At 34.9% G+C, this 11,739-nt stretch overlaps 1 protein-coding gene across 2 annotated transcripts in view; it reads right to left on the reverse strand.

The window, feature by feature from the left end:
• Window positions 1-7,485, reverse strand: part of 5-HT2A (5-hydroxytryptamine receptor 2A) — a 67,189-nt gene extending 59,704 nt beyond the window's left edge. For both annotated transcript variants that reach the window (XM_085193243.1, XM_085193242.1), the window contains exon 1: window positions 7,119-7,485. The gene's annotated coding sequence lies outside the window, so the exon portion shown is untranslated. The remainder of the gene's footprint in view (window positions 1-7,118) is intronic.
• Between the last annotated feature and the right edge of the window lie 4,254 nt (window positions 7,486-11,739).

An 11,739-nucleotide genomic window follows, 5' to 3' on the forward strand; every position in this document is an offset into this window, starting at 1 on the left:
AATATAGGTATCGGTTGTTTAAGTATGCATAGTGTTAGAGAATATAAGTAGTGGGTTCAAATAGAGTTAAATATATATTATTTAAGCCCGGCGTTTAGTTCCGCCACTCAACACGCAATGCCTCGAAATATTCGGCAGTAAGTGGGGAACGGAGTGTTTTAACACTAGGTTCACTCTGCTCACCCTGCTATATGCGGGGTACAGCGTGAAGCTATTTTTTGTTTTTTATTCCATGTAGATATGTTTTTTTTTATGGAAAAAGGACAAGGCAAACGAGCGTTTGGGTCACCTGATGGTGATCACCGCCGACCACGACCTCGTGCAGCACCAGATAAGCTACAGGTGCGTTGCCGGCCTTTAAGGTGGAGATAGACGCGCGTTTATCTTATGTAGATCTCACATAATATTATCAGAAAGAATAAAATCATAAAAATAATAAATAAATACACAGACAGAATGTTACGGCCAAATTAGAAAAAAAAAAATAAAAAACTAAATCAATATTAAATTATTTAAAAAAAACTTCACCATTTCGCTTACTATTAACTTTAGAATAATGTAACCCACAAACCCAAACGCCAAACACCAATCTAATCCGCCCTCCAAAGCTTTTAGGCATAAAGTAGTTTCGCGGCACAGTCACACAGCGCTATCAAAGAGCCGGCGATACCTCTCGACCGACATCCTTTGTGCATAACTTAACCACGTTTACCTATAATCTGCCTTTTAATTGATCTATTCAGAATTTTATGCATAATTCTGAGGCCAGTAGTGACTCAGGGCAACTGTGCCACTGTGAACGATAGGTTGTTGGTTCGATTTCCACTCGAGGAAAGGAAATATTTAATATTTTTATTTCCCGGCGTTCACTACCGCCACTCAACACGCAATGCTATAATACGGCGTGAAGCTAATAAAATCTTTAAAAAAGCTCCCTATTTTTTAGCTTCTTTAAGAATACCTTTTTAAGTTTAAAATAAAAAAATAGTCTATAAAGTTTTTACACATTTTAAAATAGCACCCAATTCCAATGTAAATTGAAACTCATGGAAACTTACATTTAAATGAAATACATAAAAATTAAGCGCCAATTGAACGAACATGTGCGTGTAAATAGAACATTTATTGTATTTTTCTGCTAAATTGCGAAGCTAATTGCATGGAAAACTATATATAGGTTTACTCGGCTTCACGCTGTATCCCGCACACAGCAGGGTAGGCAGAGGGAACCTAGTTTTAAGACACTCCATTACCCAGTTTCGGCCGGAGGCATTGCCAGTCAACAGTGGCAGAACTCAACGCCGCGCTTTGCCTCGACACCAGAGCGAAAAAATGGAAATATAAACGTAAATAAATATTCCACTTCCTCGAGTGGGGATCGAACCCACAATCGTCGCGTTACAGTTACACCACTGAGCCAATGCGCCACGACGGCCTCAAGGTTTACTCAATTTTCCTTGTGGACAGGGACACAGGGAAAGGAGTGTCTTAACACTACATTTTCTTCGCTAGTCCTGCTTCTATATGTCACCGGACACCACGTTTAACGGATAGCAAAGAAAATATTAAAGTGTTTTTTCTACGAAAGTTACGTTGTCAGATCTGAATATAAAGTAGCTTTCCTTCACAGCGTCTCCAACTATTTTTCAATTTCACATCCTCATATTTTTGTATCATTTCAGCAAGTTAAAGAGAAGCATAAAAGTATTAAAGAGCCAGTTGTTGAGCCAAATTTTATATAAACTTTTAAATATCAAAATATGGAGGGTCTTAACACTATGTTCTCCCCACCTACACTCTATATATATGTATATGCGGTATAAACGTAGAATTAAAAAAAGAATAGAAATCTTAATATGAAACCTGGGCGTGTATAATGAAGTTCTCTGGCCTGGCTGAGCATTACGATTGTGAAAATTAGTTCCATTTCAGTGAATATTTGCAGGTATATATGGTTTAATGACAAATGATTTGTCGTATTTTCTCAGTTTGTCATCTTAAAAGCCGTATTTTGCATTTTGTTAAGAAATTTTCTTATTAAAATTTTCATAATCTTAGTTATTGTAGTTTAGATTATCAAAATCAATAATAAATGCTACATTTCTTTCCTTTCCTTTTAAACGCTATTGAATGTCTTATCTCTCTTTCCTTTCCTTTTAAACTCTTTCCTTTCCTTTTAAACGCTATGGAGTGTCTTATCACCATAGTGTTAGAGAACCTATAGAACCTAGTACCTTAAGCCTACCCAGCTATATGCGGGATACAGCGTGAAGCTGAAAAAGTGAAGAAATCTTTCGAATTGTATCACGCAATGACGTCAGCAAATCCGTTTCGCTCAGCATCAGGTCTAATTACACGATCACTTACGCGTGCCTGCTGTCATTAATTCAGCAATCATTCCCCATCTTATCTTTATTATCGTTCTTACCGAGGGAAATACGACAATTTGCTTTATAGCCGTTTTGTTTATATATACCTAGTAGTACCTAGTTATAAAAGTATTTTAGTGACGTCTCTCTCCTCTAATAATATATTTTAAAAAATCCAATCTAATTATAAAAATGCCATATCATCATTTAATTAAAATATATTTGGACTGGACTATTAACGTATTTTTGGATTGCACTGTTTTACATGTTTATACATATTAGTGTTTTCTTGTATTTTGTTTTATTAAAAGTGTTATTTTTATAAGGAAAACTGTTATTTAGAAAAGCTTGTAATATAAATATTGCATATGAAATAACAACCAACCCACTAAGACAGTAACTTAAATAAAAGCTTTTAACTTCATACCCATTCCATCAGCATATACCATATATATAGATATTTATATAATCTACAGTGGATGAACAATGAACAATGCAAATGTCTAACATTTTAGATCAAAATAGAAACTTTCAAGAAAAAAAATGCTAATATTAACTTATACTAAAACCACTCATGCCTTTCTAGTTGTACAAACTGAACGTTATCTCCATACAATGAAAAGGAACATATTCAGCTGAAGAGATGCTTTGAAACCCCAAGTCTGTTCAGACGTTCCTTATAAAATGAATTGCCTATTTTAAATAAGCAAAACATGTAGAGATAGCAAATAAAATTATATGTACTTTTTTCTCTACATATATGACAAACTCTCTTCTCTTCAAATATGACAGCTTAAATAATATATGTAATATATTTTATTGGTAATGGAAAAAAACTATTTTTGATTTGAATTATGGAATTTTTTTAGTCTAATGAGCAAAAAGTTTAACTATACGAGTATATTCTTTACGTATGTATGTATGTATGTACAGTTGCAACTTGCAACAAAATGCTAAACAAACTTACACAGTAATAGGAGAACTGCTATGTTGTTTTTGCATACAAAAATATTCAGAATATTTAAAGATTTTTCCATACTATGTCTAAGGATGTAGTAGTTAAAATGGAAGAATGAATATCTTTTTTAAATTTTTTATCTCAGCTTCACGCTGATTGTCTTTTTTCGCATGTAGAGCGAGCCTAGTGTTCCCCATTTTCAGTTGAATTCTGGAGGCTAATTAAAAGAGGGAAAATGAAACTCAAACACAGAGGGAAAATTAAAAGACTCAAACGTGGCTTCGCCCGCTTAAATTTATTTTTTAACCAAAGGATAATTTAAAAAAAAATATCCTAATACTTCTAAAAATATGTGTAAACTTGTAGTTTCGTGATAATTAGTTCAACAGTTTTCGCGTGAAAGCGTAACAAACAAGCCTACATTTACATTTATAATATTAGTATAATGTACAAGTTACTTAAGCAAGTGTGGCAACTTCCAACTATCAAGTGTGGCTTCCTCATCCAGCGTTTAGAGCTTCCAGTTCGTAACATTATCACACTATAGAATATTTATGAAGGTCCACGATAGTTTGCAAATCAAATAATTGAATCGTGGCTATCGGGAAAGCTCAATAATCTATTATTAAGCTGATTTCACATTGTAAGTTGTATGAAACTTTTTTTAAATGACAAAAAAAATCAGCTTCACGCATGTATCCTGCATGTAGAAACCCTTCTACATGCAGGATACATGCAGGATACATAGGCAGAGAGAGCCTAGTACTAAGACACTCCGCTCCTCATTTTCTACCAGTTTCTAGAGGCATTGCCTGTTGAGTAGTGAAACTCAACGCCGGGCTTTTTTTTTGCCTTGGTGCTAGAAATGAAAATATTAAATATTTCATTTCTTCAAGTGGGAATCGACCCCACCACCTGTCGCTTTTACAGTCACTGCTTGCGGCCCCTGCGCCACGACTGGCCTTTGAAATTATAGCATAAGAAAAGATTACTATTAAAACCTCATATATTCTAGTTTCAATCATTTTGTAGCGGAACTAAACGCTGTCTTATGATTCGTTCTTACTTGAAATGTTAACGTGTATAATCATTGTCGTCCCGGTGCGTCATTATACAAAAATAATGCATTTTATATGTCAAGGTGATAACATGCACTTTTAGATATTTTTTTTATCTCGCGATTTCCTTTTGCACTGTTTTATTTTATAAAATACAAAAGAGATCCTCATGGCGCAGCGATACAGCGTCTTAATGTAAATGTAATGATAGTAGATTCGATACCCACTAAAAAGAATGAATTATTCTCTCTGTTAACACGATCAGCGTTGAGTTCTGCTATTCAACACTCAATGTCTCCAAAATTAGGCGGTGAGTGTACCCTGTGTACCCTGCTAAGTGCGGAATTAAGAGTAAAGGTACAAAGTAAAAAAAAACTTGTTTACTACTTATTATGCTTTTCGCATAATATTTCGCATAATGGGATTGACAGAGAAAAATTAGTTTTAAGACATTTTATTCCCCATTTTCCGCTCAATTTTTAAGACATTACGTGTTGAGTGCTTACGGGCCTTAACATTATTTTAACATTAGCCATCAGATCGTAAAATTAAAATATTAAGATATAATAAATTATATCTATACATGAGGGCACAACATATGTTAATTAACCTATTTATAGTATCAATTAATCTGTAAACCAAAAGATCAAATCAGTTTTTTAACTACCAGAATATTTGTATGTACCTACATTAGTTGTTAGTAGTATATATTCATTATTTGTACTAAAAATACAAAGAGTTTTCCTGTAAGGCAATGTAATTATATTGAAGCCATGACCTCTATAATATAAAATAAAACTAATATCATTATAATCATGTTGAAGGTATCTAGGAAATATATAAGTTTTTAAATATTTATTTCTATGAATAATTATATGAAATTTTAATTCAAATCTCAGTGTCTGGCTGTAAACACGACGGGTGTGGGTTTGATTTGCAATCAAGGTGATGAATTATTTTCATTTACTCTCTCTGGTAGTAAAACAATGAAAGGAATTGCCAAACGTCTCGAAAATTGGGCGGGGAGTGGGGAACGGAGTGTCTTATCACTCTTGACCCTCTGCCTAACTTGCTATATGCAGGTTATTATAATATGTAATTTTGTCGCTTCAGAATCTCAGCTTCAGATGTTGCCAAAAATACAAATAACTAATATAAACATGAAAACATATATAAATAAACATTCAGTGGAAACAGGCCTTATAAAACAATCTATCAACGGGTATTACTGATAATCATCTATTGGCAAAGTTAAAACGATATGTGATTTCAGTATCTATTGTATTATATATGTATACATATATATTATGTAAATCTAAATAATGGAAAGCTATAGTATCGCAAGGGTGTGACTGTAACGCGACGGTTGTGGATTCGATTCCCCCCACTTGGAAGAATGACTAATTATATAGCAATACTTTCATATGGCTTAACTCTAGGTTCCCTTTGCTTACCCTGCTTTGTCCGGGATACAGCGTGAAGCTAAAATATATTTCATTTCTTCGTTATGGCACTAAGGCAAAAGCCCGACGTTGAGTTCCGCCACTCAACATGCTATGGCTCGAAAAAATCAGCGGAAAGTGAGGAACTGAGTGTCTTAACACTGGATTCCTTCTGCCTAACCCGCTGTGTGCGGGATACAGCGGGAAGCTTTAATTTAATTTAATTTGCTCTTGTAACAAGGCAAAGCGAGCGTTGAGCTACGCCACTAAATTAGGAATTAGGCGGAAAGTGGGGAACGGAAGTGTCTTATTGGGAACTCAGTGTCTCAACACTAGGTTCTCAGGTTTCCTCTGTAAAAAAAAGACTTGATGTCTTGAAAAATGTACTATTTGTTAAGAATGAAACGACATTGTAAATTTTAATACGACCAAGATTTTATGTTTAAGTAAATATTAGAAGATCTAGAAACAATAATTCCTTCAATATTTCTTTACTTTTTTTAATGTTTTTTTGGAAATCAGTTTTTTTTTAAGTTAGATAAAATCTATATTATTAGTTGACTACCGTCATTCATTTAATATTTCGAAATTTGGGTGGTGCGTAGGTTTCCTACTTATATGTAGGATATTAGTTTAGTCGTTAAAATATGACTCAAATATAACAACATCAAGAGTAAACTTTATCGATAAGATCTTCGAAACGATGTAGTAAGGGTTTAACGGCTTTGCATAATAAATTTTAGTTCCTATTTCATCTCACACGAACAAACAACCTTAAGAGTTTTGGAATACATTATTCAAATAATATTTGCTTCCTTTGTAAAACCGTAACGGGTCCGTTTTTAGACCGTTATGGTTCAGTGGCATAAAGTCTGACTGTAAACCCGACGGTCGTGGGTGTCATATATAGAGAGAAAGTACATATGCATCGTGTTGTCAATAGATTACTTAAAAAACACCCCACGCTTTTTTACATTGCAATTTTATCTTATTTATATTATTTCTAATTCAAATTAAAAACATATTATAAACTAATTTGAGCTAATTAATTAATAATTATTACAATTTCACATCTTCTTTATAAATTAAAATTGAAAACAAAAATAATCTTCATACAAATAGTGTATATGTGATAGATTTTCGTTAGATAAAAAAGTGCAATAAACTATATATAGTTTATTTTAAAAAATACGCGTATCCGCAATAAAAGCAGCTCATCAAAGTTTGCACTGTGTTATAAACAGCTTTTTACATTAAATGCTATGCGTTATGACTTTAATAAAATACTTACTCATTCTTAGATCACGGACACTGTAGAAACATTTAAAAAACACCACGAATATTCACAGATTATAAAACTATAAATTTAAATAAAAATAATTAAAAAGAAAACTAAATTGGCAAAACAATGTAATGCACTAAAACGAATTCCGTTTTCAAAAACTGACACTTAAATTCCACTTTTGTTTCAAAATTAGCCGTTTCGTTTTCGCATGAAATTAAATATCATTTATTTAAACACTCGTAACGCCATAATTAAAGAACTATAGTAATTATTTAAATAATAAATATAAAACACTGTTTCAATAGAATGTCGTATTAGAAGCAAGTTTTCGTCGCGGACGATAACGTCTGCAGCATTCGCAATACGACGGGAAACTGGCGGGAAATCTCATAATGGCGGGAATGCCGAATACGAGCGCAGCATCCCGTGAAAATATTTAATCTGTGTGCCATTTCTTTTCTTTTATCCAAAAAAACAACAAAGTAAATATTTTAATTGAATTTACATATGTAAGTATTGTATATTTTAGTTTCGTTCTCTTTAGATATTTGAATGAATGAATGAATGAATTTTTCGATAAAACTACTTGTGTTATCTAAATAGAAGTCAATTTAACTTTAAAATAAGCTGAGGCAGTCGAAAACTTATTCGCTTTAGAGAGCATTGCTCTAAGGTGAACTTGGTTCAACGTTCCTACATTATCTAGTGAGATTTAACAGCATTTCGGACGTAGCTGGCACAAATAGTATGATTATTATTAAAGATACAGTAAATATATATAGTGATAAGACCGTTATGGCGCAGCGGAACGAGGGTGTGACTGTAACGCGACGGTTGTGGGTTCGATCCCCACTCGGGGAAGTGAAATATTTATTTACGTTTATATTTACATTTCTTCGCTCTGGTGTCGAGGCAAAGTGCGGCGTTGAGTTCTGCCACTCAAGCTGATTTATTTTCATTTTATTTTACCTACATAATACAACAAAAGAAAGTTATTATTAGATGAATATATAAACAGCTAATATAGAAATTGCAATAACTCCATATAAATAATTCCATTGTCCAATTTCAACGTCTCTTTTTAGGTAGAAGAGATAGCGCTTTTATGCTGACTATTTTTAATATATGTATTTAATACAGATAGGTGGAAAAAGGCACAAAATATATTTAATTTTTTATATCCTATCCTATATCTTATAAAACAAAGTCGCTTTTCGTGTCTGTCTGTTGTTTCTAACTCTTCTTCTTCTAAACCACCCAACGGATTTTAATGCGGTCTTCACCATTAAGTCGAGTGTTTTTCGTAGAAGGTTTATATATAGTTTATTATTTGTACATTCTTATGTAAATTAACATAAATACGATAAATGTGTATAAAGTCCTACCCGTTGAGACACTTTCGCGCATGCGCTGCTTTAATGTTAAGTACTACATGAAAATAATGTACTGGAGTATTGTTCCTCTTAATAAGATCTACAAAAAAGTCCGCGACGGCATATTCATATTTTTTAAGAATAACGTGTAGTGATCATTTTTCTGTCTAAAAATAATAATTTCAATATATTTTTTATTGTAAGGGATATTTTTCCATAATGGTATTAATCCTTATCCTTTAAAATACTTTATTAAATTTCTACGTTAAACGAAGATAAAATTTGCTTTTTACGCTATTTGCTTTATCTAAATTGCGAATAGTTTTAGAGAAAAACGCATTTAATTGTTAACACATCACGCCGTTCACACATCAGCTGTATCGAGTCAAGTTTCACTTATGCCTTACTCTCAGCATATAAATAAGTATATTAGTTACGCTGGACATTTAATGTAGATCAAAACTGTCTTTTACGTTTTTTCATTCTAATAAGTACTTTAGCAGTTGTTACAATATCAAAAAATCCTTGCTGCGGAACGGCTCGCCACTCGCCATGCGTCCCGCGACGTTTTGCTTATACAAGCGAGTCCGCCGCGCCCGCCAGCCGTACACGCATCGGTGGTTCAGCGGTAGAATGCTCTCATGCCACGCGGGCGGCCCGGGTTCGATTCCCGACCGATGCATTCTATTTAATTTTCCTCACAGGCAGCCACGTGCTGCTTGCTTTTCATCAGGGACAGAGTACCCTCTTCCCTACCCAACCGATGTCGCTGTAAAAGCCAATAGGGCTAACAGCATTAACCACTAGCTCGGAAAAAAAAGCCCGCCTGCACGTATTGGATAATTGGAGTTGAATGTATTATTTAAGCGCGATATATTTGTTTTAATATTTGTTGTAGTAGTTATTAATAGGTAGGTTTTTGTTAATAATTTCTGCTGTTTAAAAATAGTCATTTAAATATCTAAAAATAGTGATAAACATAAAAACATAAAAAACTCTTTATTTCACACCATATTAAACATATTTAACAAAAACAAAAAAAAATCGTACAAAAAATAAATGTGAAAGGGCGGCCTTATCACTAAAAGTGATCTCTTCCAGGCAACCTAATCTTAGAGGAATCAATTTAAAAGACAGGGCAGGGCGCGATCAAACATATATATATATTTATACACCTGCATAAATACTATCTATAGTGATTTAAATATATTAAATATATTATAAAGATTGGTAGCACAGATTTAAAATTAAAGTACTAAAAAATCCTTGCTGATTAACGGTTCGTCGCCCACCACGCGTCCCCCCGTGCCCCGCAACATTTTGCTTATAATAGTGGATCCGCCGCACCCGCCTGGCTTCTTTCCCCCGGGCATGGAACGAGGGCCTACTCATTATACTGCTGAGGGATACCGATTTATAATCCTCCTCAGCATGGTCGCCAAGCTGTTCGAGAAGTTATTTCTCTCACTTCACCAGTCGCACATCCACCCAAGAAGCGAGCAGTTTGGCGAGCGGGTATACCACTCTGGGTAAACCATGCAACAGTGATCAACCGAGAGAGAGTGTGAGTGTACAATAGCAGTCTTCCTTGACGTAGCACGCGTATTCGACCGCGTCTGCCACTTGGGCTTATTTCATAAAGTGCTCAGAGCGGGCACCCCCCAGCACGTCGCGCATGTCTTTGCCGCTCTGCTTTGTAAGTGACAGGACATTTTGCGTGAGAGTTGAGAGTGCGGGGTCTAGCAGCGACCCGATCGCTGCCGTTGTCCCAGTCAGAATTTTGTCACCTGCTCTCTACGCACTATACACTGATGACATCACAATGCCCTAGCGAGTATTACTCAACGAGGAATCCTGCAGGTAGTACAGAATCTCACCCTCCGGCGAGTGACGCAGGCACCATACTACGTGAACACCACGCGCCACTCACCGTAACCCACCCTAGGTAGAAACCCTAGAGGTACACATTAGTCGTCTCGCGTCCAACGTATTCCATTGCGCTGATGTATCGGCTGATCTGTACCTAAGGAGCAGCCCTCCGCATAGCCGGCCGCCCGAGGTCAGACGTCTTGACTTTGGTTGTTTAATCTAGGCCTCCCTCAGGAAACCGAGGGTCCAATTCCAATCCCCCCCCCCGCCGCATCCCCTTCCATGTGTCTACTCTAAAGCAGGTTTTCGTCTGAGACCGCGGTCAGAGAACCAAGACCCTGATAATTGATTAAATTTTCTGTTGTTTGTGTTATTATTTGTGTTTATTTTAAGACAATCGGAAAATCCTTATTGGAACTAACAAAATGCGGGTTGCAGTAGGGTTTCAGTAATTTTCACATTATCTTAAGTGCTTTGCAAACACATACATTATATGAGTAATTCAACAGTTAAAGCGGGCGAAGCCGCGAGTGGGTCGCTAGTAATATATATTTTATAAAAGTATTGTTGTAGTTTGGAGATTTGTGTTTAAAAATAAATGTTTTATTTCCATTTGGTCATCATTAGCGCGATATTGGTCACACTAATACTATAAAAATGATTATAACAAAAAAGAAGTCGCGTAAAATTGATATTATTTTTCTACATAGCTGTTGTGTCTAAGAATAAAATAGCGAACTCAAATCCCACTCAAATAGAAAAAGGAGAATTTATCTTTATAATATAAAATTCATTTCTTTAAAACTCTTTGGCTCATAACAGAATATACTGGAAACAAATAGAAACCTTAGTGTCAAGACACTTCGTTCTCAATTTTTCGCACATTTCCATTGCTTGGTAGGTAGCGTAACTGTAGCACTTTACCTTGCCAGCTAGGAATCCAAAATAAAATTGAATATATAGGGTATATTTACAACATAAAATATTTACAAAGTTTATTTTGCTTAATTTAAGCCAGTCAAGCCAGTCACACGCGTGTTACTTCGATAGCCGCTTGAGAAAATGAAATATTTAATGTTTTCATTTTCTCGCTCTGGTAACGAGGCGAAAGCGCGGCGTTGAGTTCCGCCACTCAACACGCAATACTTCAGGAATTCAGCGAAGAAGCGGGAACGGAAATGTCCTAATGGGAACGTTTCCCAAGTTCCTAGATAAAAACAATAATAATAACATTTTTAATATTTACTAACAAAAACAAAACAAGTTTAATAACGTAACTAACTGATATTTAAATCTCCAATTCGCATTAAAATTCCATTTACTTCTGTAAATTGAGAACTTACATTTTCTTCGATCTGTGAACCATGTTCTCTCAGCGCAAGTTC

The sequence above is a fragment of the Heliconius melpomene genome, chromosome 11 (genome assembly GCF_056956725.1).
Source record: "Heliconius melpomene rosina isolate 202511_hmr_F chromosome 11, ASM5695672v1, whole genome shotgun sequence".
Classification (NCBI taxonomy): domain Eukaryota; kingdom Metazoa; phylum Arthropoda; class Insecta; order Lepidoptera; family Nymphalidae; genus Heliconius; species Heliconius melpomene.